The sequence below is a fragment of the Gracilinanus agilis genome, chromosome 3, assembly GCF_016433145.1.
Source record: "Gracilinanus agilis isolate LMUSP501 chromosome 3, AgileGrace, whole genome shotgun sequence".
Taxonomy (NCBI): domain Eukaryota; kingdom Metazoa; phylum Chordata; class Mammalia; order Didelphimorphia; family Didelphidae; genus Gracilinanus; species Gracilinanus agilis.
Window position 1 is genome coordinate 413,777,609 of NC_058132.1, and position 27,471 is coordinate 413,805,079.

Here is a 27,471-nt window from a genome sequence, read left to right on the forward strand (position 1 = left end):
TGTCTCTTCCATATTATACTCATGTATCTAAGTGTAAGACTTTACACTTTTTTAGTGTAAAGATTTACACAATCTCATCTAGCAAGTCAGATTCTTTCAGATCCTGATTCTGTCCTCTGTTGTATTAGCTATCCCTCAGCTTTATGTCAGTCGCAAATCTGATGAGCGTACCTTTGATACCTTTAACTAACTCATAGTAAAACTGTTAAATTGCACTGGGTAAAGACTTCTATGAAAACTTCCTGCTTTGTTCAATATTGGGAAAAATATAAATATAAAAAAAACATATTAATAACAAAAATAATATATCTATTGTGTAGTAACACATATAAAACCTATATCATATTACCTGCCCTCTTGGGGAAGGGGAAGAGTTGGGAAGGAAGGAAAGAACATGGACAGCAAAATGTCAGAAAACAATTATTGAAAACTGTACCAACATGTAAACTAGGAAAAAATTAAAATTTTAAAATATAAATTGTCAAAAGATATGAACAAGCAGTTTTCAGCTGAAATAATCAAAACTATCTCTAATTATACAAATCTAAATCACTATTGATCAGAAAAATGCAAATTAAAGCAACTCTGAGGTATCATCCCACACCTATCAGATCTGTTAATATGACAGAAAATGAAAACATTAACTATTGAAGAGGATGTGGGAAAAATAAGACACTAATGCACTGGATTTTTTTTGTTTATTTGTTTGAAACCCTTACCTTCTGTCTTAGAATCAATACCAAGGCGGAAGAGAGGCCCCGTCTAGGCAATTGGAGTTAAGTGACTTATCTGGGTTACATAACTAGGAATTGTCTGATGCACTAATGTTCTGTCAGTGGAGTTGTGAACTGATCCAAACATTCTGGAGACCATTTTGGAACTACACCCAAAGGGCCATAAAACTGTGCATACCCTTGGACCCAGCAACATCATTACTAGGTCAATATTCCAAACAGAGTTTCTTAAAAAGTGGGAAAGGACCTACTTGTGCAAAAATATTTAAAGTAGCTCTTTTTGTGGTAGCAAAGAATTGGAAATTAAGGGTATGTCCAGCAGTTTGGGAATGGCCAAACAAGTTGCAGCATGTGATTGGGTACTGGCTCTGTTCATTCATATAGATTGTAATGGAATATTGTTGTGCTATAAGAAATAATGAGCTGGATGACTTCAGAAAAACCTGGAAAAGAGCAGCAATATTGTACAATGATCAACTCTGAATGACTTAGCCGTCTTCAGCAATTCAATGATCCAAGATAATTCCAAAGGATTCATGATGAAAAATACTATCTACCTCCAGAGAAAGAATTAATGGAGTCTGAATGCAGATTAAAGTACATCATTTTCACTTTTTCTTCATTTTTTTGAGTCTTCTTCCATGATATGAATAATATGGAAATATATTTGCATCATCACACAAGTATAACCTAGATTCAATTGCTTACCATCTGGAGGGGGGAGGGAAAAGGATGTAAAGAATTTGTAAGTCAACATTTTAGAAAGTGAAAATTAAAAATTATTTTTACATTAAATTGGGAAAACAAAATATCTTTAAAAACTGTCATAAATTATAAAAAGACTATAAGTTGATAAGATCAGTAATTCTCCAATGCAGATTCTTTCCTCCCACCCAAACATAGGGAGGTTTTTAACTAAAAGGAGTCAAAGCTGCCCCAAGGTCTTGATTGGTCCTGGATTCCCTGACACAGTTTCTGCGTCATCTGAGGCAGGGGAGGCTGAGGACCAAATCTAGCCCACTTCCTGCTTTTTGCACTACTCACAAGTTAAGAATGATTTCTAAATTTTAAAATAAAATGAATAAAAAAAATAAAAACCATTCTTAGTCATAGGACCTTCAAAAAGCTGGCTCATATATGAATCACTTTATCTTATCCTGTTGATCAGACATTTTCCCTATGGAAATGAGGGAGAGGCCATACCCAGAGAAGTTAAATATCATAGGATCCTACAAGGATATCCTTGCAGTATTCGATGTGCAAATATTAAATGACTTACTTCATTTCACTCCAACATAAAAGCGAAACTAAATACCCTTAGTATTAGAGCAATGCCTCTTTCTGCAGGTTAGGGCAAAGTAAGATGGGTGGCTCACATCCTACTTACTTGAGTTGCAAAATATGAAGCAGGGTGGGGTGACTGAATGGTGAGACACCGGATTGTTCCCAGTGGCAACAGCCCTCCTCCCTGTACTCCCTGTACTGATCATACATCAGTAGTCCTCTCTGAGGAAGGGAGGGCAGTTTCCCAATCAAGCAAGGGTATTAGTTTGGTGAGTATAAGGAACAGTTAAAAAAGTACCAAGTCCAGCATTCTGTAGTTGTTTTTATCCTCTGCTTAACTTGGACTACCAGAATAAGAAAGCGGGAAATAAACTGGGTAGGCAAATTCAGCAGCTAGAGAGAGTGCTCTCGGTTTTCTGGGACTATGCAAAGAAAGCTGAGGGGAGCAGACAGAAGTGGTAACCGCACAAAGTAAGGCGTGCAGATGGAGTGGCCCTGTGAGGAGCTCACCCTATAGTTTCTGACTCAGGGATTTAAGCTTCTGCTGAGATCTGAACCATCAGACAAGAATGAGAGCAGATTAATCACAGAAATAGATGGAAGATACTTCTACTCTAGTGATGGACATGAAAGAAGCTGGAGTACTTCTTTACATGAAATTCCCTTACAATAACCATGTGCTACTTGTCAAGAAGGCAATGGCACCTGGCAGCTTACAGGGAACCGAACAATGTTATCATGTCCATCCCTACAGCTGTTACTTAATTGTCAATGTTATAGATCAGATAGCCCAGACCCAGGGTGACTGGTATAGTATCAACCATGCCAATGTTTTTTTCTTTATTCCTAAGAATAAGACTTATTGTTGCTTTTGTTGTCTAGTCAAGTCCAACTTTTTGGAGTTTTCTTGGTAAAGATAGCAGAATGGCTTGTCACCTCCTTCTCCAGCTCATTTTACAGATGAGGAAAAAGAAGCAGAATTAAATGACTTACCTAAGCTCATACAACTAATAAATGTTTGGGGCTAGATTTGAACCTAGGAAGATGAGTTTCCTGGTTCCAGGCCCAACAGTCTATCCACTGTACCACCTAGCTGCAGTGAGAATAAAACTAGTCAGGAGCAATTTGCTTTCATCTGCAAAGGAGTCCAATATACTTTTGCTATTTGCTTATGGGTGAATCATATGAATAATCTAATGCAGGGCAAAGCATGATTTCTGTCCACTTAGTCTGAGTTCTGTTAAGTTCCTGACCTGTGACCCAGAGAATTGAGTAGTGAGTGGCAAAGTTGGCAGTTCACAACTGTCTCCATCAAAGTGCCCCAGTATGGGTCTGGTGATACCCTATCATAGGTCTTGGACCTTTTCTAGCCCTGGCACATCTTTCCCTGGGAGTAGGAGAGCTCACAGATGCCTTCCAACTTAACTCTATCCTCAGGGTCTTCAGACCTCCCTGTCTGTTGCCCTGTGTTGAACGTGGTTGGATAAATGTCTCACTGTGACTTTTTCTAGGTTTCCCCATCAGGATTCAGTTTAGTGCATTTTCTGGATTTGTCTTAAGAATTTTGCATGGATTAATTGATTTCCCTGTGTCACAAGCTATTAAGTATCTAAAACAGAATTAACACATTTGGTGTTAAGAAATATTCTCAATTTCTGAGAATTTTTTTTAAACCCTTAACTTCTGTGTATTGGCTCCAAGGCAGGAGAGTGGTAAGGGTGGGCAATGGGGGGGTCAAGTGACTTGCCCAGGGTCACACAGCTGGGAAGTGTCTGAGGCTGGATTTGAACCTAGGACCTCCTGTCTCTAGACCTGGCTCTCAATCCACTGAGCTACCCAGCTGCCCCCTCTGAGAATTTTTTTAAATGATCTTTTGCAAGAAAAGGTAAAAGGGAAAGAATGATCTTTTAAGTACAAGTCAGTTTAGTGGTTAGCAATGAGATGATGATTGAATTTCCTAAAGACCATTACGGAAAAGCATGGTACACTGTAAAAAAGGTCCAATTTTCTTGTAAACCTTTCTAGTTCTATCATTTCCCAGTAAATCTATTTGAACTTAAATCTTTCTGACCTCAACTCATCATCACCCTTTAATTAAATAAGAAAACACAGTTTAACCCACACTGTAAACAAGGTTGCTGCAATATTAAATGATACACATTACTCACCTTCCCACTATGACTGTCATGCAAAAACAAACAGTAATGAAATAATTATGATATAACCATCTCAACTTTTTAATTAGGGTCAGTTTTATAACTAAAATTCTTATGTACAAATATAATGTTTCATAATTATAAGCCAAGTAACTTTTATGATATTAGGAACTTGACTTATATAATACTTATCTTTGCAGAGTTTAATATTCTATAAAAACTTTATCTCAACTCCCCTGCCTTTCCTAATCATTTTGTGCATCATTTTAAGAGATGGAGAGGGAAAGATGGGAGGGCTTATTCCCATTTTACTGATGAGAAAATAGTGATTGCCAGCTAAAATCAAACTTGGGACTTTTGTTTCCTAGTCCAATTATTTAAAAAGAAGCCCATGATCCTCCAACTAGATGAAACTCAGATTATATCCTTGGCCACAATAATAACTTAAATTTAAATAAAATGTTTTCCTCAAAACAGCTCCAAGATTAAATAATGCAAGTCTTACTATTTATTCTTTTTATACATAAGAAAACTGATATTCAGAGATGGTATCTAAAATATTGTTATACAGCTAGTAAATCCCATAGGTGATATTGGAATAATCTCCCTTTGACTCTAAAACTGGCAAGCTCTTATTTTTTATTACATGTTCATTGAGTAAATGAGAAAATGTACTTCCTTTATTTGTAGATAGGGGACTATAGGTTTAGAACAATTGTATGTTCTGTGAGACTAGATTTATGTATTGGTTAGCTTTGCTAAATTTATTTTTTTCTTTTATAATCTTACAAGAGATGACTTACTGGGTAAGAGAAGGGAAAACAATGTCTTCATAATTTAAAGTGATAAAAAACAAAAGATATCAATATAAATTTTTAAAGAAAAAAGTTAATATTTACAGTGTCTAGGCTATATTCAGTTTATAAACAAATAGTTGATAATGATGACAGTAGTTTTGTGGGTATATAAAATTAGGAGATTAGACTAAATCTGTAAAATCACTTTTTTAACATTTAATTTTTATTTTCTTTCTCAATTACATAAGCAAAATTTACCAATATCCACTTTTAAAAATTTGAATTTCAAATTCTCTCCCTCCCATCTTTCCTTTCTTCTCCTCCAGAAGGCAAGCAATTTAATATAGATTGTACATGTTTAGGCATGTGAAACATTTCAATATTAGCCATGTAACAAAAGAGAATGTAAACAAAGAAACAAAAAAAAACCCAAATTCAAGAATAACAGAGAAAGTAAAAGAATTATGCTTTAATTTGCATTCAGACTGTCAGTTATTTCTCTGGTAGTGGATAGCATTTTTCAACCTAAATCAAAATTGTCTTAAGATTCTTGTATTGCTGAGAATAGCTAAGTCATTCACAGTTGATTCTCATACAATATTGCTGTTACTATGGACAATATTCTCCTGGTTCTGCTCATTTCACTTTGCATCAGTTCCTGTTAAGCCTTCCCAGGTTTTCCTGAAAGTATCCTATAGTACAATAGTACTTATTCCATTACAATTATATAATCATAAATTGTTCAACCATTCCCCAATTGATGAACATCCCCTCAATTTCCAAATCTTTGCCACCATAAAAAGAAATGCTAAAAATATTTTTGTACATAAAGATCAAATGAGTGGCACAGTATAGATTGCCAGGCCTGGAGTCAGGAAAATCTGAGTTCCAATCCACACTCACATACTTAATAGCTGTGTGACCCCAAACAATTCATTTAATCCTGTTTGCCTCAGTTTCCTCATCTATAAAATGAGCTGGAGAAGGAAATGGTAAACCACTTCAATATCTTTGCCAAGAAAACCCGAAATGGAGTCACAATGAGTTAGACACAACTGAACAATATGTATGAGTCCTTTTCCTTTTTCTTTGATCTCTTTGGTGATTCGGGACTGAAGTCTGGGTCAAAAGTTATATATACAGTTATATAGTCCTTTGAACATAGTTCCAAATTCCTCTCAAAAAGGATTGTATCAGTTTCCAACCCTATCAAAAGTGCATTAGTTAATACTTAATTTTCTAAATTCCCCCCAACATTTGTCATTTTCTTTTTCTGTCATATTAGCCAATCGGATAAGTGTGAAGGGGTACCTCAAAAGTTGTCTTAATTTGAATTTTGTTGGATTGTGTTTTTAATCCACTTTGCTATCCATTATATGGATGAACTCATCCCATCTGCATTCACAGTTATAGTTACTATGCATTTTCATCCATCCTATTTTTTCTCTATATTTCTCTCCCTCTTTTTATCCTGTCCTTCCTCAAAGGTCTGTTTTACTTCTGATTATCTGTCTTCCCTTCTATTAGGCCTCCTCCCTTTCTCTTATGTCCTTCCCCTCCTACTTCTCTACAGGACAAGATAGATTTCTATCCTTAACTGAGTATGTATGTTATTCTCTTTTTGAGCCAATTCCAATGATCATAAGGTTTAAGCATTGCCCATCATATTCCCCACATATTCCCCTCGATTGTAAAAAGTTCCTTCTTTTTTGCCTCTTTTAAACGAGATAATTTCCCCATTCTTCCTCTCTCTTCCCTTTCTCAAAGGGCATTCCTCTTTCTCACAACTTAATTTTATTTTTTTTTTTGAGCATCTTAGCATAGTCAACTCACACCCAAAACTTCTGACTAATAACTGGCCTAATAAGGATAAAGTTCTTAGGAATTACGAGTATCTTCTCATATAGGAATATAAATATTTTAACATTGAATCCCTCTCATGTTTACCTTTTTATGCTTCTCTAGGATCTCATACTGGAAAGTCAAATTTTCTATTCAATTCTGATCTTTTCATCAGGAATGGTTGAACATTCTCCATTTCATTATGTATCCATTCTTCCCCTTTAAAATTATACTCAGTTTTGCAGGATAAGTTATTATTGGTTGTAATCCTAGCTTTCTCTTCCAGTCTACAATATTCTAACCCTGCTGCTCTTCTAACAGGGAAGCTGTTAAATCTTGTGTGATCCTGACTGTGGCTCCATGATATCTGAATTATTTCTTTCTTGCTGCTTGCAATATTTTCTTCATAAACTGGGAGCTCTGGAATTTGGCTATAATATTCCCAAGAATTTTCATTTGGGAATCTGTTCTCTTTCTGTAAGTGATTGGTGGATACTTTAAATTTCTATTTTATTTTCTGGTTCTAGAATAACTGAATAGATTTTCTTGATAATTTCTTGAAATATGATGTCTAAGCTCTTTTTAAAAAAAACTCTGGCTTTCAGATAGTCCAATAAATTTTTAAATTACCTCTTCTGTATCTTTTTTCTAGGTTAACTTTTTTTCCAATGGGATGTTTCACATTTTCTTCCATTTTTTCATTCTTATGATTTTGTTTTACTGTTTCTTTGTGTCTTGCAAGTTTGTTAGCTTCTATTTCCCAATTCTACTTTTCTTCAGTAAGCTTTTGTACCTGTTTCTTCCATTTGACCAATTTTCTTTCTTAAAGTATTCTTCTATTCAGTGAATTTTTGTGCCTATTTTTCCAAGCTACTGACTCTTTGCATCACTCTTGTTTCTTTTCCCAATTTTTTTCTCTATTTCTATTATTTGATTTTTAATATCCTTTTTGGACTTTTCCAAGAATTTTTGTTGGGTTTGCATCCATCTTACATTTTTCTTTGAGTCTCTGCTGATAGCCATTTTTATGTTATTGACTTATTCTGGGTTTGTATCTTGATCTTCCTTCTTACCATAATAACTTATTATTATCAGTTCTTTTTTTGCTGTCTTCTCATTTTTCAGCCTACTTCTTGACTTTTAACTTTATGTTAAAGATGAGCTCTGCTTCGCAAGTGCAGAGGGTACTGTCCTAAGCCTCATAACTTTCACGCTGCTGTTTTTAAAGCTAGTTCTGGGGTCTCTAGGTTTTCAGGGATTCCAAAGTGATGGGTTTTTTTGTTTTTTGTTTTTTTTTTTAAACCCTTACCTTCCATCTTGGAGTCAATACTGTGTATTGGCTCCAAGGCAGAAGAGTGGTAAGGGTAGGCAATGGGGGTCAAGTGACTTGCCCAGGGTCTCACAGCTGGGAAGTGTCTGAGGCCAGATTTGAACCTAGGACCTCCCATCTCTAGGCCTGGCTCTCAATCCACTGAGCTACCCAGCTGCCCCCTAAAGTGATATGTTTTAAGAAGAGGTATGGTGACTGCAAGAGGGACAGAAGGAAGATGGCTGGGGTGAGTGAGTACTCATCTAGACAAGGTCACTGGGGCCTTTTCAGTTTTGAAACACCACTTAAGAGTGAGATCATCTGTCCTACAGCCTAAAACTTTAGTTAAAAGTGATTTTAGAGCAAAAACTATAGGGAATAGAAGCACTCAGACAAACTCCCAAATTTCCCTCTAAACAACTCTAAAATCATGCCTTAAATTGAATTCTCAAGTGGCAGAACTGAAAAAAGGACTGGTAAAACAATTTTCCCATACAAGACAACTTAGGATTTGGAAGGGAGGTGTTTCCCTTAGATGGTGGGTGGTCAGGCCTGGAATGCAGCACAGACTATACTGGGCAGACCATGCCACAGTGACAGAAGAAGCTTTGGGAGCTCAACTCATGGATAGCAGGGGAGGGTGGTTGGACAATTGGTTGGAAGGAGGTTACAGGGAACCCTTTTGCTCATGTTGGGTTCAGGACTCTGTTGTATTGCCGCTTCATAGTTCTTGATGGTAATCTCAGGGCCAAAAGGAGTGGCACTTGTGACCACAGGGGAATAAGGATGCTGGTCACACTTTTAGAGTAGAGAGGGTCATTCATGGAGGAGTAGGAATTCTGGCCTCTATTCCAAGACATAGAGGAATATTGGCAATTGTGACAGGAGAGTGGGGGATCTAATTATAATCCTAGGGCCAGAAGAACTGCTAGCTCTAGTGACATAGGAGAAACAAGGTCTCTTCCTATCCTTACAACTCTAAAAAACTAGTTGTTGGGGTCAGCTGGTTAGCTCAGTGGATTGAGAGTTAGCTCTAGAGATGGGAGGTCCTAGGTTCAAATCTGGCCTCAGACACTTCCCAGCTGTGTGACCCTGGGCAAGTCACTTAATCCCCATTGCCTACCCTTACCACTCTTCTACCTTAGAACTAATACACAGTATTAATTCTAAAACGGAAGGTAAGGGGTTAAAATTAAAAACAAAAACAAAAACAAAAAAACCCTAGAGTTGTTGTAACTAGTTACTAGCAGCATTATCCTTATTGTACAAATGAGAAAACTAAAGCACAGAATTAAGTGACTCATCTAGAGTCACACAGTTAGTATCTCAATGAGAATCTTTCTGATTCTAAGTCCAACACTTTACACTGGGCCACCTAGCTGCTCTAGTCAGAGTTGACTCCAAAATCTATTTATCTCTCTCCAGAAGTACTTACTGGATATTCTGGCTCAACATTCCACTGACGTCTCAAACACAGTATGTCCAAAACAGAATTTATCGTCTCCCCTAAAACTATCCCTCCCCAAAGTCCTTATTTCTATTGAAGATACTACCATTCCCTCATTATCCAGATTTGTACCCTTCCAGGAAAGTTATCCTTCGTCTCCCCCTTGCCATCCTGAACTAACCATTTTCCTTCCTGTTGCTTCTGTCTCTACAACGTCACTTGTATCTCACCACTTCCATGGTCCCACTGTGGTTCCAGCCCTGAGCATCTCCCACATACTGTACGGCTTCCCAAACGATTGCTCAGCCTCCACACAGATGGCTGTCTGTGCCATTGCAAGACTCAAAACCTTTAGTGGCTCCTTAATGAATTTAGGATCAAGTCTAAACCATTCAATCTTGAATTCAAGGCTTTCCCTAATCTGATAACAATTTGCCTTTTTAGCCTCGCTTCCTCTTACTCTCAGTCCTATATTTTGCTGTCCAACCAAATCAAACTATTAGCAATACATTTCTGGAACTCATCATTCCATCTCTCACCTCCATGCATTTTCACAAGCCCTCAGACCTTCTCATGTTCACCCTCAAGACCATTATCTTCTTTCAAAGTTTCCACTAAAGTAATACCAAGATGAGAAGGCATGAATGACTTCAGATTTCTATTGCGGGAGGGAATGTCTACAACAATGAGAATACACATGCCTGTAAGATTCTCTTTGCACACACAAAATCAGCACTTAATAGAGGCTTCTTAAATGAATATAATGAAAAATACAGCTATCACAATCCCACTAACACATCTTCTGTCATTGTTATCTCATTATTTTGCCTCAAAGAGACAGAAAGACAAGAGTGAAGTTCTACTTTTAATGCATTCTAGCTGAGTGACTTGGGCAGTGCCACAAGCAACTATTAGACTCTACACTATAGATGAGTTGCCTGATCTGCGTTGGTGAAAGGATTTTCCATTCTATGGGTTCCCTCCATTAAATCATAAATTGAAATCAAAACCAAACACAAAAACCTATGTTAAATCCTCTTATCATCATTTATATCAACAACTGAATTACTCCAGCAATCATCTCCTCTCAATTCAGTTCAATTATGGAATTAATGATGATGGAAGGAAGCCGTGTTCAAAAAAGCTCTCAGCAACTGGTGTAATAATATGGTCTTATGTAGGAAAGGCCCAGGTAACTGAAGTATAATGTTCGAAATATCTTCCCTTCTATGAAAGTAAACTCAAAGCCATCAGGGTATGTAATATCAAGTCAAAGAAAGGATCATTATGGATCCAGAGTTAGCAGGCTCTTTGCAGGTCACCTTATCCAGGCCCCTGACACCCTCCTTTCACAGATAGAATGTGAGTGGAAATTGAAGCCCAGTAAAGTTAGGGGACTTGTCCAAGGTTATATAAGTAGAAGAGACAGGATTTGAACCCAGTTGCTATGATTAATTTCTTTTCACTGTCAACACAGAGTGTGTTTATGCTTTCAAGATATTTCTGGTGACTTGTGTTAGTAAACCAAGGTTAACAATTATATATAATTCAGAAAATGTTGAGGGGAAAAAAGACAAATGAAAACCTTTTTGTTCCTTCTTTCAGCAACTCTGATAAAAGGCTGATGAGAAAAGACATTATATCCATTTGCTTTTATTTATTCACATTATTCTCTCATCTCACAGGTATGGATCATCAAGAAGACTACATGAAGAACTCATAAGACAATTAAAAATACTTCTATTTATTGATCCTCCAAAAATAAAAAAGTAGTTTGTTACAATGAGAAAAAATGTGAATGGAAAAAGAGTAAGTAATTTGAAGAGCTTAATTTTTTAATTAAATTATATATATATATATGTAGTTGCCTGTAATTAGTAGTGGAAATCACAAGCAACTAACATCAATTCAATATCTAGGAAAAGGCAAGAATAGCAAGTTCCTGTTTATCTAAAATGTTAAGGGGAAATAAGAAGATCAAGTTAATATTAATATTTAGGTTAAGAAGCTATCAGATGCATTACATATATGTATATATAAAAATACAAACCTACATGTTCACACAAACCATATTTAGAGTATTTCTTATTAAATAATAAGAATATAGATAAAATAAACTCACCACCAAGTATTATTAAACATAATTTAATTTTTAAAAAATAATTTGCGAGGTACTTAGTGCTTGGACATTTCTTTAAAAAAAACAAAAACAAAAAAAAAACTGCTTACCTTCTGTCTTAGAATCAATACTATGTATTGGTTCCAAGGCAGAAGAGGGTAAGGTCAGATTTAAACCCAGGACCTCCTGTCTCTAGGCCTGGCTCTCAATCTACTGAGCCACCCAGTTGCTCCTGCTTGGACATTTCTTAATGCCTCAAAAGTTATCAACATAAACATCAATGATCATTTTAGAATACTGTAGATGCAAAAGATATAGACAAAATCAAATCTGTAATGACTATTTGATATCCCAGAAATTTCTTGTTTTTCAGGAACTCCTTGATAAATTATTTGTCTCTAACTTAAATGGGTAAAGTATAAAAAGAAAAATCTATTCATTTAAGCTTCCTATTAGTTTGTATTTTAGCTAAATGAGTTAAAAAATTAACCTTTTTTAAAAAAATCAACAAGTCAACAAAAGTTTGCTGATTACCTACTATAAATATGTAAGATCTAGAGCAGTGATTCCCAAAGTGAGCGCTACCATCCTCAGTGGGTGCTGCAGTGATCAAGAGGGGTGGTGATGTCCACAGGTGCATTTATCTTTCTTATTAATTGCTATTAAAATTTTTAAAAAATTTAATTTCCAGGGGGGCTAAGTAATACTTTTTCTGGAAAGGGGGCGGTAGGCCAAAAAAGTTTCGGAACCACTGATCTAGAGGGAGAAGGGGTACTGTTCCTGGAAGAAAATGAACTAAAAACAAAGGAAAGGGGGCAGCTGGGTAGATTGAGAGCCAGGCCTAGCGACAGGAGGCCCTAGGTTCAAATTTGACACTTCCTAGCCAATGACCCTGGGCAAGTCACTTAACCCCCATTGTCTAGCCCTTACAGCTCTTCTGCCCTAGAATCAATACGTATTGATTCTAAGGGAGCAGGTAAGGGTTTAAAAAAAACAAACCATAGGAAATTCAGTTTCCATTACTTACCAAGGCACAAAATTTAGTATGGTCAACAGTAACAATTCTTCTTAAGTTTTCCAACCTTAGAGTTCTAAAAGTAAAAAAAATAAACAAAAATGCAGTGAATGACTGGAAAAGTATGTATATATTAATAAAACATGAGCATTAGGTTTAGTTAACTTTAAAAATTAAAAGGTCAGTACACCAAGTAAACTTGTTAAGTATGAGCTAACTTGATTTCTTATAAAATATAATAACAATTACATGCAAGATACAACACAAACACAGCTGTGAACTACCCTGGGGTTACGTAGTACCATTTAATACTTTCAAAAGTACTATTTGTACTTGTTAGTATTACAGAAAGATATTCTAAAAAGGGAAAAAGAAAAGATAACTCTAGAAAAGGCATGATCATTGACTTAGGAGAACTTGGGCTCCGGTTTCCATAAGACTGAAAAAATATACAGTAAAATGACTCTATTCATGTCAATTACATATTTTTGTGTATGTATATCAGAGATCATATATAATTCTTCTCTTTGTTCCCCCTTAAAATATCTCTCAAAAATCTTTAATGATTAGCATCTAAGAAATAGGAGGAGCATAAAGATTGTTAGGACACAGCAGAACTATAGCAGTGCAAATGATATTTTTTGCCACTAAAATATTTCCTCAGGAAAATAAATTATTCCTATAAACGGAAGTGTCCAAGTGAGACTGAAAGTATATCAAAGGGTCTTTTTTGCCCACTTAGAAATATTATGATATGTTGGGGAAAGTTTCAAGTTAGAATACCTCTTTTAAAAATTTTATGAGCCTAGAAAACTGAGCTTCAATTTAAACTCATTTACAAAATTGGAATGATAGTACTTTGATTACCTACTTTAAAATTAATTTATTGGGGGGCAGCTGGGTAGCTCAGTGGATTGAGAGCCAGGCCTAGAGACAGGAGGTCCTAGGTTCAAATCTGGCCTCAGACACTTCCCAGCTGTGTGACCCTGGGCAAGTCACTTGACCCCCATTGCCTACCCTTACCAATCTTCCACCTATAAGTCAATACACAGAAGTTAAGGGTTTAAAATTTTAAAAAAATTTAATTTATTATTAATCCTATAAATGATTTATATGATCTATATTTATATAGATTATCTATAATTTTCTGCAATTTTGTTTTCAAATTTCAAAACAAAAATGTTTTCAAATTTCAAAAATTCTGTTTCAAAAAAGATTCTTGTCTTCTTTTTCTGAATACTCTCTACATGGAATACATTTCATCAATAGCCAAACTCTTTCTTCCCTCCGCTTAGCTTCTTCTCTCAACCAGAGTTCCTCTTAGAAAAAAGTTATCATAATTCTTCTTTTAGTTAAATGCTCATTTTAATTATTTTTATTTTTCTAATGCCCGTTTTTCAGAGTGATTTGCCAAAAAAAAAATACATATTGAAGCACACCAAAGCTGTCATTCATTGGGAGGGTCTGGACTTTTGATTCACTGTTGTAGGGAATTTGTGTTTGAGAAACTCTGTCAAAGCATAACAACACGTGCTCAGCAATTTAATAGATGATTCCACTAAGACATTAATTGATGGCCTGGAGTTACAAAGCTATTATGTCCTAAAGTCTTGACTGGGGTCACCCCTCTGTGTACACTGTGCTGCCTACCTTAGAAACTTTCACATTATGATTAGTATCTTTACCATTTCAGAATACAAATTATGGCTCATTTGCCAAGGCAACATTAATCTAAAAGGACAACTTAATCACCAGAAAAGAGAAGACTCAATTTATTCAATTCAAATCATTGCAACAGGTAAAAATAACTATTATCAATATCCTAGGCACCATGAGAGAAGAACACAAAAAATTATTTTATTTTTAAAATTTTATTTAATGGATTAATTAGGAAAATTTTCCCATGGTTCCATGATTCATGTTCTTTCCCTCCTCTCCTCCCACCCCTGTCCTGTGGTCAACAAGCAATTCCACTGGGTTTTACATGTATCATTGATCAAGACCTATTTCCACATTATTAATATTTGCACTAGAGTGATCACTTAAGAGTCAGCATCCCCAATCATATCCTCATCAACCCATGTGTTCAAGTAGTTGTTTTTCTTCTGTGTTTCCACTCCCACAATTCTTCCTCTGAATTGTCCTGGGTCACTGCATTGCTGCTAGTACAGAAGTCCATTACATTCGATTGTGCCACAGTGTATCAGTCTCAACACAAAAAATTTAAAAATGAATGAAAAAGCATTTACAAATTACTTGCTATGTACAAGTGAATATCTAAACTGAAGGAAAAATTAAATAGTCTATTGTAACAAATGCAAATAAGTAAATACAAAATGTGTACAAAGTAAATATAATATAATTTAGGGGGACACTAACAGCTGAAGGAGGGATCAAGATAGGCCCTCCTTGAGATATAGAAAGCAAAGATTCCTAAAAGGGAGCATACCCCAGGCAAGTACAGTCTGCAGAGTCTGAAAGATAGAACATTCTAAAAGCATGATGGTGAACCTATGGCAAGTGTGCCAAAGATGGCATGCAGAGACCTCTCTGTGGGCATGCACCATACCAGGCAGAGCTGCTCCCTTCCCCTTCTCCAGCCTCCCCCCCTACCAAATGCAGTGGGTGGGAGGGTACTTGGAAGGGGGAGGTACCACAAGCAGTCTTGGGGGGGTGGAGCACAGCACATGGTCTCTAAAAGATTCACCATCACTGTCGTATAAGGTAGACATAACTAGTAGATTAATTTGTAACTACAACACATTAATGGAAGCAAATGATCCACATAGCCTGGTAACTATGTGGAAACATAGGCTATTGCAATAGTAGGCAAGAGATGATGAGGTTCTACATTGGAATGATGGCAAAGTGAGGAGAGAGTAGGGGACAAAAGCAAGAAATGTTGTAGAGGAATAGATAAGATTTGGCAAATGAATTAAATATGTGGATGACACCTAGGTTGCAATCCTAGATGACTAGATAATGGTTCTCCCAATAGAAAATGGGAAAGTTAGTCAAAGAGACAGGAGGGGTAAAGTAGAGAGGTAGAATAATGAGTTTTGTTTTGGACTAGTTGAGTTTGAGATGACTGTGAGATACTCAGTTTGTAATATCCAACAGGAAGCTGGAAATGTAGGGCTAGGACTCAGGAGAGAAACTGTGATTGAATATATATCCAGATGGATTGATAACTTTCCTTTCTAGAGCTCTCTAATATTTATAAAACATTTTCTTTAAAATATTATGTGGAATACAGTGCAATTTTTATCACTGTCCCATTACAGATGAGTATACTAAGAATTGGAAAATCACCTGAAGAAGGTTAACCAGCTTATGTCAGTAGTATCCAAATCTAGTGCTCTTTCTAATATCACAGAGGAATGAAGAAAGTTGTATTCAGACTCCCCTCTATAGTCTTCTCTCTTCTCCCCTATCTCCTAAGATAATATCCAACCTCACAATGCTAAGAGAATCTTTGAGATACCTGGCAATTTGCTCTATGAATAATTGCTAATGAGGAGCAAACAACTATCTTGACATAACTGAGTGCTTATTTAGCAAGTTAAGGGGAACCTATTTCAGTGGAATTAAGAGTATGTTTATTCCTAAAGAGTTCATTCCTTACAAGTCATTCCCCAAATAACAAATGGTCAAAAGATATGAATAAGAAATTTTCAGATGAAGAAATCCAAACCATTAATAATGACATGAAAAAAGATGTTCTGAATTGCTCTTGAATTGAGAAATGCAAATTAAAACAACACTGAGGTACTACCTCACACCTATCAGATTGGCCAATATGATAGTAAAGTGATAAATGCTGGAAGGGATGTGGCAAATCTGGAACAATAATAATGCATTGTTGGTGGAGTTGTGAACTGATCCAATCATTCTAGAGAGCAATTTGGAACTATAGCCAAAGGGCTATAAAACTGTGTATACCCTTTGGTAGCAACATCATTACTAGGTATATATCCCAAAGAGATAATTAAAAAGGGGAAAGGACTTACTTTAAAAAAAATATTTATATGAATCCACTATTTGACAAAAACTGCTGGGAAATTTGGAAAACAATATGGGAGAGATTAGGTCTAGATCAACATCTCACACCCTACACCAAGATAAATTCAGAATGGGTGAACGACTTGAATATAAAGAGGGAAACTATAAACAAGTTAAGTGAACACAGAATAGTTTACTTGTCAGATCTGTGGGATAGGAAAGACTTTAAAACCAAGCAAGAGTTAGAGAAAATTACAGAATGTAAATTAAATGGTTTTGATTATATTAAACTAAAAAGTTTTTGTTCAAACAAAAACAATGTAGTCAAAATCAGAAGGGAAACAACAAATTGGGAAAAAATCTTTATAACGAAAAACTCTGACAGGGGTCTAATTACTCAAATATACAAGGAGTTAAAGCAATTTTATAAAAAATCAAGCCATTCCCCAATTGATAAATGGGCAAGAGACATGAATAGGCAATTTTCAGGTAAAGAAATCAAAAGTATCAATAAGCACATGAGAAAGTGTTCCAAATCTCTAATAATTAGAGAAATGCAAATCAAAACAACTCTGAGGTATCACCTCACACCTAGCAGAGTGGCTAAAATGAAAGAAGGGGAGAGTAATGAATGTTGGAGGGGATGTGGCAAAATCGGGACATTAATGCATTGCTGGTGGAGCTGTGAACTGATCCAGCCATTCTGGCTGGCAATTTGGAACTATGCCCAAAGGGCTATAAAAGAATGCCTGCCCTTTGATCCAGCCATACCATTGCTGGGTTTGTACCCCAAAGAGATCATAGATAAACAGACTTGTACGAAAATATTTATAGCTGCGCTTTTTGTGGTGGCAACAAATTGGAAAAGGAGGGTATGTCCTTCAATTGGGGAATGGCTGAATAAACTGTGGTATATGCGGGTGATGGAATACTATTGTGCTAAAAGGAATAATAAACTGGAGGAGTTCCAGGCAAACTGGAGAGACCTCCGGGAACAGATGCAGAGCGAAAGGAGCAGAGCCAGAAGAACATTGTACACAGAGACTGATATACTGTGGTAAAATTGAATGTAATGGACCTCTGTACCAGCAGCAATACAATGACCCAGGACACTTCTGAGGGATTTATGGTAAAGAATGCTACCCACATTCAGAGGAAGGACTGCAGGAGAGGAAACATATAAGAAAAACAACTGCTTGAACAAATGGGTCGGGGTGGACATTATTGAAGGTGTGGACTCGAAACTACCACACCAATGCAACTACCAACAATTTGGAAATTGGTCTTGATCAAGGACACATGACAAAACTAGTGGAAATGTGCATCGGCCATGGGTGGGGGGAGTGCAGGGGGCGAAGGGGAAAGGAGGAGCATGAATCATGTAACCATGTTAAAAATGAATATTAATAAATGTTTGAAAAAAAATATTTATAGCAGCTCTTTTTGTGGTGGCAAAGAATTGGAAATTGAGAGGATGTCCATCAATTGGGGAATGGATGATAAGCAACATGATTTCAGAAAAAGCTGGAAAGATCTGCAGGAACTGATGCAGAGAGAGATAAGTAGAACTGGGAGAACGTTATACACTGTAATAGTAATATTTTACAATGACTATTAATGAAAACTTGGCTATTCTCAGCAATGACCTTGTAAAAGTTAAATACCTGGGACAATCCTAAAACACTTATGACAGGGAATGCTATCCATCTCCAGAGAAAGACTGTTGGAGTCATCTTTCACATCAGCATATTTATGATTTTATTTTGGGGTTTTGGTAATGTATGACTTTGCTCTCACAAAAATGACCAATATGGATGTCTGTTTTGCATGACAATAAAAATATTTTTTTTAAAAAGAGCTTATTCCTTCTGATTCTAGCCCTTTCATAAACTTTCCAATTACTGATTCAGGAAAAACTGAGCACCTTCCTTATGAAAGGAACAATTCTAGGCACTCTGGAAGATATAAAGAGGTATATAAAACACAATCAATATCCTCAAAGAACTTTTAATCTAAGCTGGAACTTTGCAAATAAACCATTATACAAAGCAGTAATAAATGCCATGAGAGAGTAAAGGTACAGATAAGTCTGAACATAGTGATGGACATGGAATCAGGAAGGCCAGAGTTCAAATTCTGTCTCAAACACTCTCTGTGTGACCCTAAGCAAATTATTTAACTTTTCACCATCAATTTCCCTATCTACCAATGGCGGTATCAATAGCACCTACTTCATAGGGCTGTTGTGAGAGTGAGAATCAGATGAGAAAATATATGTAATACACTGTACAAAGCTTAAGGTCCTATGTAAATGATGGCTGTTATAATGCTATAAGTGCTTTAAGAGTATCTCCAGTTATCCAAAAGGCCATTTTTGCTACCAAAATACATCAAAGCTTAAGTTTATCACTTTTGACAGCTCATACTCAGTAAGAACATTTCCTTCTCTATGGTCTTCTCAGGTGAATGTCTCCTTTTCTATTATTTTCACTCTCTTTAGCCTTCCATAGCTCATCCAGTATTCTAACAGTTATTCTGTTTAAAACATTTTCATCATGATCAAAAACCCTCTTCTCAAGAATCTAGCATCTATAATGTAAAAGCTAAACTATTTGCCATAGAATGTTAGGACCCTAAAAAAAAACCATCTAGTATTTAAAGAGCCCATTTAGCCCCAAAGTACAGAGTCCACAATTTTTTTTCTAGTCATGGTTTAACAAATTAATCAGGGAACTAATCAGGCAGCCAGCTATCTGGCCAAATGCTAGACAATGTTTAGTTCTACCTTACTCTATGAAAGTACCTTATTTTAGACTAAACTGCTGAAATTCAAATTCACTTGGTCAGGACTGAGAAAGAGTTGCAATCATTTGAAAAAGTCTGAACTGAAAAAAGTTTAAAAAAGGGAAAGCAAAAAAAGATTTTAGTGTTTTGTCGAAAGCCAAATACCTAGTGAGTGATAAGCAAAAGACTTTTTTTACCTTTGCAAGTATTATTACCTTCAATTTACAGATGAGGAAACAGAGAAGCACAGAGGCACAGAGAAGTTAGTGACTTTAAATTTTATTTTCATCTACACTAACCAACATTCATTAACTTACTGATAATCTTATCCTTCACCTTTATTCATACCAGTCCGTTCACACTTTTCCAATATTATTATTCTTATTTTATAAACCCTACTTAAAAAGTGAGACAGAAACAAGTTTGTTTTTCCAGGAAGCTCCCTTTAGTCAAATCCCCTTACTCAATAGAGTTTGGCACCCCTAACAACAAAAGCAATTAGTATTAGTATTTTCTATTATTAAGTTCACAGAGAATGAGAATTTTTCATTTATTCCTCCTGTGTATATTATAATAAATTTATATATATATATATATGTATATGTATATTACTTACATACAGTGGACACTTCCTATTCAGTAAATGCAGGTGACTAACAGCAAAATTATGTAGTAATCCACTGGCAAAATATTTCTAAGAAGAATGATTTCTTCCCCTGGAAATCTTTTCATAATAAAATCTCACTGATTTTCCCCCTAAGTGTGTGAGATTTCAAAATTGATTGTCAGGGTAGCTAGGTAGCTCAGTGGATTGAGAGCCAGGCCTGGAGACGAGAGGTCCTGGGTTCAAATATGATATCAGATATTTCCTACCCATGTGATCCTGGGCAAGTCACTTAACCCCAACTGTGCTTCTGCCTTGGAACCGAAACTTAGCATCATTTTTAAAACAGAAGGTATAGATTAAAAAAAAAAAGTGATCCTGAAAAAGTTTATCTATCACTTAGCACTGGTATCATAGAAGATGCCAGTTAATAGGAAGACGGAGATAAATGGAACCAGTGAAAAGAATGTTAGCTATTATATATGAAAGCAAGTATTGTGGGAGGGAGGGAGAAAGAGAGAACAAAGATGAAGAGTGAGTTAAAAGGGGTAGGGGGTGTGCAGGGGAGTGAAATAACAAACAATTGACCTTCCTTTTCCAGGGCAGTCATTAGACAAATAGAGACCACCTATTTGCTAAGCACAGTGCTAGAAGAAGCAATAAGAGAATTCAGGTGAGGAAAAAGAAGTAGAAAAAAAGGAAAAAAACCTGTAAAATGAGAATCTCAGAGGGAAATATGCAACTGAAGAGAGAACCAACACATTTTTGTAGTAGAAACCAAATTTAAAGAGTTCTGAATAATGTATTTTTTCCATCATTCTTATCTTCTTTTTGTCTTTGTCTAGATCTGTGATTTCATCAATATAGATGGCTCCCAAATAGGTAACTTCTATCAACACAAATCCACAAATATTCTGCAAACTAAAACCTGAGGTAGCACTGAGAGATTAAGATTAACCTTGGCCAGTATCACACAGCCAGTGTGTGTATGTGGCAGAGGCAGAACTTAATAGGTCAGTTGTCTTGTCTCAGACTGGTTCTCTATGCACTATACAAGCAGTTTCTTAAATAACTTACTAATTGGCTCTAAAATGCAAAATTTTAGCCAGAGAAATTATGCCTGTTTTGTAAAAATTTTACTTTTCACAGAAATTAACTAGTCAGGTGCCAACATTTTTTTAGAAATCTTGTTCAAGCACAAGATCATCTTAGAAACCAAAATCAATCAACAAATATTTCTTGAGAGTCTACAGACACTATTCTAAGTGTTAAGGGAATATCAAAAGGTAAAAAGAGTGCAATTAATTTCCTTTAAAGAATTAGCTGGATTAGGGTTTGTTTTTTTCATTATAATCCACAAGACTGAATTTTTAAAATATGCTTCAAGAACATATCTATTACACAAATTGACCTCTCTCTGATAAATGACTTTTTAAATATTCCCTTTGCTATCACACTTTCCTGGTTCTCTTTTTTTCTCATCTCCTAATAATAGCTTAGGGTCTTCTAGTTCTTTCTCTCACAAACCTGATTTATTCTTATAGTTTGAACGATCATTTCTATAATAAATGCCTTTAAACTCCAGCTCTGAATTCTCATTTCAAGCCCCTATTTCCTGTCTAAAAATAAAGATTTTCCTTTTCAAAATTTCCCCTATGGCCACCCTAAGCAAATTTCCTATTTCTAAATCAATCACAAGAATTCATGATTTAAGAATCTGCCCTAGAGTAAAAATTAAGGCATTAGAAATAAAAAGATAAAATATGGAAAAATGCTTGCTTTTAAAAAGCAAGTTCTGAGTTCTCTCAGATAACATATATACACATACATGCACATACACAGTAAGTCAATGGTAGTTAGGGAAATGCAGTTCTAACAGTTATGGGGAAATAGAGAAAAGCTTCATGTAAAAGGTTGTATCTGGGTAGCATTGCACACTAGACCATGATTAATAAACAATATCCCTGTGGGTTATCATCACAAACCATCTCACCATCTACCTACTGCCACTGATCTACTTTTCCCCAAACAGACCAGTCCTTAATACCTAAGCAGAAACCTTAATCTCTACCCCCCAGGCATTCCTGAACCCACACTCCCTCTCTGGGAAGGTTACTCTCCTCATCTATGGAGTTCCTGACCAAGACCCTGTCCAGTGACTCGTGACTATGTACAAACTAGTTAATTAGCCCCTATTTCTACTGGATGGTCCTAAACATCAGATGTTGTTTCAGCCTCATATCCCATCCAGCCATCCAGCCTGACCATCTCACTTCTTGGCAGCCTTCTCTTCCTTCCTTCACCTTTTTGCCTCCCTTCCCTGCTCATCTGTCCTCTTCTGGTGCTTTATTAATTTATTAATGACCATAAACTCCTTAGAAGGACTTTGTCTCTATTTAAATCTTTGTATTCTCAGAATTTAGCACAGTTTATGGTACATAGTAAGAGCTTAATAAATACTGTTAATGCATCCTTTTTTTTTTAACCCTCATCTTCTATCTAAATTGATACACTATTGGTTGGGAATAAGGGCTGGGAAATGGGGGCTAAGTAACTTGCCCAGGCTCACACAGCTGGGAAGTGTATGAAGTCAAATTTGAACACAGGACCTTTCAACTCCAGGCTTGGCTTTCTATCCCCCGGAGCCACCTAGCTTCCCCTTTTTATTCATTCTTAAAGAAAGTCAAGTTTCTAAGAGGCAAGGGGAAAGAATAGTATCACAAAAACCCAAAGGAAAAGTGTCCAGGTAGAAAGAATGGTCAACAGTTAATAAACATAGTAAGGAGGGCAAAGGACAAGAACTGAGAATACATCACACTGGCAGTTAAGAGATTTTGGGCAATTTTTGAGAGAACATTTTAAGTTGAGTGATTAAACTGGAAGCTACAGGAGAAAAGAAATAACACATTTACTCTCTTTTTTTTCAAGCCACAGAAGCTCAAAACCTCAGAATCAGTTTTGGACTTTTCCCTCCATCTGGATGTAGCAGAAAGAACAATCGACCAGGAATCAGAAAACCTACTTTTTAGTATTCATGGAACTTGGAGAAGAAAAAGGATACCTATACTTGCTTCCCTCACAGGGTTGTGATCAAGAGCTAATATTGACTATTGAAGGCTACACAAGGTTTTTTTTAAACAATAGTATCATCTTTGAATATAAAACACAATTTACATAGAGATACTTCTGTGCTTTTCACCTATCAAATGAGATGCTTTTGTAAAAAGCAGACAGCAAGATGACAGGCACATGGGAGGTGCAGTGTGACAGTTCACATTGACTACAGTACTTTGCTTCTTTGCCTCTGCTGATGTTCTAGAGAAGTATACGAGTAACCTTTTCAAAAGAAGAGTTAATTACTCTGATGATTACCATCAAGACTAGAGTTACAGGAGCAGCTAGGTGGCACAATAGAGAGAACACCAGGCCTGAAGTTAGGAGTTCAATTCTTGTCTCAAAACCCTGGGCAAGTCACTTAACCCATTTGCCTAGTCCTTGCTCTTCTATCTTAGAGCTGTTACTAAGACAGAAAGTAAGGGTTTAAAAAAAAAAGGAAAAAAAGACTATAGTTACACTAAGGCTTCCCTCAGAGTTCATGTCCTGTGGATATCTTGTAGATCAGACTATTTTAGTGAAATTTGAATAAACAAATTCATCTGGCTGATATCTGAACTAAATCAACCTCATATAGAATTTTGCTCTGTAGTGAAGATGAATGTTGTAAGTTTACAAAACTTAATTTTGTAGAAAGTTAACAAAAATAATATTCAATAAGGGGCAGCTGGGTAGCTCAGTGGAGTGAGAGTCAGGCCTAGAGACAGGAGGTCCTAGGTTCAAATCCGGCCTCAGACACTTCCTAGCTGTGTGACCCTGGGCAAGTCACTTGACCCTCATTGCCCACCCTTACCACTCTTCCACCTATGAGACAATACACCGAAGTACAAGGGTTAAAAAAAATAATAATATTCAATATATAAAATTCACTAAAATTATCTTAAGTTGTTATGGACAAGCTAAGCCTACAGAAAGGTCCAATTTTAAGTTAAAGATTTCTATAGTAAAATAAGGAATTAAAGTGAAACTTCAACAAAGAGGATGATTTTGATTTGAGGATTTTTTTTCAGAATGAGATATTGGTAAGTGAGAAATCATGGCAAAGGGAAAAAAGTTTTGATTACTTAAAAAAAGGCTAGATTTACTTAAATCTGAGGTAGCAACTAGACTAGAAAAAGTAAAAGACAATTCTTTCTCGATCAGTGATTCAAAAACTAAAGGATAAAGATCTTTATCTGGAAAACCTAGTGAATCAATGAACTAAAGATTTCTTTTCCTCCTCTTTCAGTTAGTAAAATGAAAATAAGATGATCTGGAAAATATCAAAAACAGCTTTTCTCTAAGCTATAATTTATGCAACTTTAATTTTCCAGCAATTATTGCAGTTGGTTAAAATATTAAGCCGCCACCTCATGAATTCTGCCCAGAGAGATATGATGAGGTAAAGAAAAAATAACTACTATTTCAATATTTCAATTAACTGCTTCCTTCCTCAGTTATTTCCTCATTTACAATCTAGGCCTGAAGCAAAGTAAAGCAAAGCTAAGAAGCAAAAACCTTAAGATTCTAATTCCAACTGTCACTGTCTCATTGTAATACCTGAAAGGAGTCACTGGGCCCTTCATGGCTTCAGAGTAAAATCCAGTTATTTAAAACAATGAGATTAGCAGAGGAATTGAATAACTAACAAAAATGCTTTAATATGTAAATATATAATAAAATCACCCTCAAAGCCAAATCCCCTGAGTATTCCCAGTTTACTTCTATAGCTGGAAGATTGTACTCACTTAAGAGAGGGTAGGGGTGAAAGTCTCAGATAATTTCTGAGACAATAAGGTATTATTTTAAATTAAACCATTAAAAGGTTTTTTAACTTACCCAAGTTCTACAACTATGTATTTTAATAAATTAAGAATAAATGGAGAAATCTACTGTTTAAAATGAAGTTGTTACATATTAAAGAATCAGTTGATTTGCAAAAATTATTAACAAATAAAGTTTGACTCACTCCATCCTTTACCAGATTTCCTCATAATGTGTGTTTGTATATCCCATTAGCTATGAGTTAAAATGTGATCTGGTCTAGCTAAAATAGAAAGAGGGAGAAATAAAGAGAGGAAAGAGAGGAGAGAGGAGGGAAAGAGACAGGGAGAGGGTGAGAAAGAGAAGGGGGCCAGAGAAAGGAAGAAGAGGAGGGAGAGGAGAGATGGGGAGAGAGAGAGAGGAAGAGAAGGAGGAAGGGGGGGGGGGTGGGGAGAGAAAGGGAAGGATGGGGGTGGGGAGCAACAGAGAATATGTAAGACTATATAAATAAAAGAAGCCAAGATGGTCCCTATCCATAAGGAGCTTACATATTAGGAGAAGACAAAACAAAGAAGACAGAGGAGAGGATAATATAACTGTATACAAATTTAAGAAGACAGTGTTAGGCTAGAGATGCAACTAAAAATTAAAACAATAACTTCAGTAGCCAGCTATCTAGGTGTGGCATCATGGTCCTAAAATCAGAAGACTTCAGTTCAAATCCAGCCTCAGATATTTACTAGCTGTGTGACCCTGGGAAAATCTCTTAGCCTCAGTTTCCCTCAGTTTCTTCAACTGTAAAAATGAGTATAATCACAGCACCTACCTTTCATGGTGGTTGTGAGGATAAAATTAAATGATATTTGTACAGTCCTTAAAACTGGCATGTAGTAGGCACTATAAATACTGATTCCCTTCCCTTCCCCCTACCCCAGGCCAGATTAAGAAACAATAAAATAAACTCAGGAGGAAAAATCAACATATATAACAAAAACTAGCTGAAAGAGATAAAAAAAGAAAGCCCAACCAAAAAAACTACGGAATACAAGCATACTTTGTTTTTTGCACTTCACAGATTTTTTTTCATAAATTGAAGGTTTGTGGCAATTCTGCATTGAGCAAGTCTGATGACACTATTTCCCCAAACATAATGCCTCTTTGTCACAGTTTAGTAATTCTCATAATATTCCAAATGTTGTTGTTGTTGTTGTTGTTATTATTATTATTATTATTATGTCTTTTGGTGATCTATGATCAATGATCTTTGATATTATTCCTGTTGTAATTGTTTGAGAGCACCACAAACTGCACCAAATGATGCAAACTTAATCAATAAATGTCCTGTACATTCTGACTGCTCCCCTGCCAAGCATCCCTATTCCCTGAGACACAACAATATTAAAAGTAGGCCAATTAATAACTCTATGATGGTCTCTAAGTGTTTGAGGGAATGGAAGAGTCAACTGAAGGAACAGACTTCGTTGTTCATTTGAAGAAGCTGCCATGGCCGCCCCAACCTTCAGCAAGCTCCCCCAATCACTCAGCAGCCATCAACATTTACACAAGACCTTCCACCAGCAAAACGATTGGATTACAACTCACTGAAGGCTCAAGTGATGGTTAGCATTTTTTTAGCAAATTATTTTTTAATGAAGATATATATACTATTTAGACAGAATACTACTGTACATTTAACAGTTTTAGTTTAATTTAGTGTAAACATAACTTTTATATGCACCGAGAAATCAAAGAAGTCATTTGACTTGCTTTAATTGCAGAGGTCTGGAACTGAACCAGCAATATTACCAAGGTATGTCTATATAAATGATCTGGGATTCTACCTACCCATATGCACTTGAGAACTAAAAAGAAAAAAACACCTTTTTTTTAAAAAGTTTATTTAATTAACTAATTAATTTAGAATATTTTCCCATGGTTACATGATTCATGTTCTTTCTCTCCCCTTCTCCCACCTTCCTCCTGTAGCTAAAAAGCAATTCTTCTGGGTCTTATATGTGTCATTGATCAAGACCTATTTCCATATTATTAATATTTACACTAGAGTGATCATTTAGAGTTTATATCTCCAATCATATCCCCATCGAGCCATGTGATCAAGCACTTGGAAAAAAAAACACCTTTTAAAGAAATAAAAAAAAAAGGCTTTCATAACTGAAGAAATGTTCATTCTTCATGTTTGGATCATGTCAAAACAAATTTAAATAATGTTACATTTAAATTAATTTTTACATGTAGTACCATACCATTCAAACGACCAAAGGGTTCATTTAAAGAACGAGATAAAATACAAAATTCATCTGGAGGAAGAAAAATTCAAGAATTTTAAGGGAAATTTGAAAAAAGACAAGAATGAAAGAGGACTAGCAGTTTAAGATCTCAGGAGCTATGTGACAAAATAGTAATCATCAAAACTTTAGATAATTGTTAAAAAATTGAAAAGTTGACTAATGGAACAGTTTAGGTAAGTAAAACTCTAAAATAACCCAACATAATAGCACTG

The 27,471-nt window shown here is 35.8% G+C and overlaps 1 protein-coding gene across 1 annotated transcript in view; it reads right to left on the reverse strand.

The window, feature by feature from the left end:
• AGPAT3 (1-acylglycerol-3-phosphate O-acyltransferase 3) overlaps positions 1-27,471 on the reverse strand; it is a 132,852-nt gene that overhangs the window by 96,859 nt on the left and 8,522 nt on the right. The window contains exon 2 of the mRNA XM_044670243.1: positions 12,716-12,779. The gene's annotated coding sequence lies outside the window, so the exon portion shown is untranslated. The remainder of the gene's footprint in view (positions 1-12,715; positions 12,780-27,471) is intronic.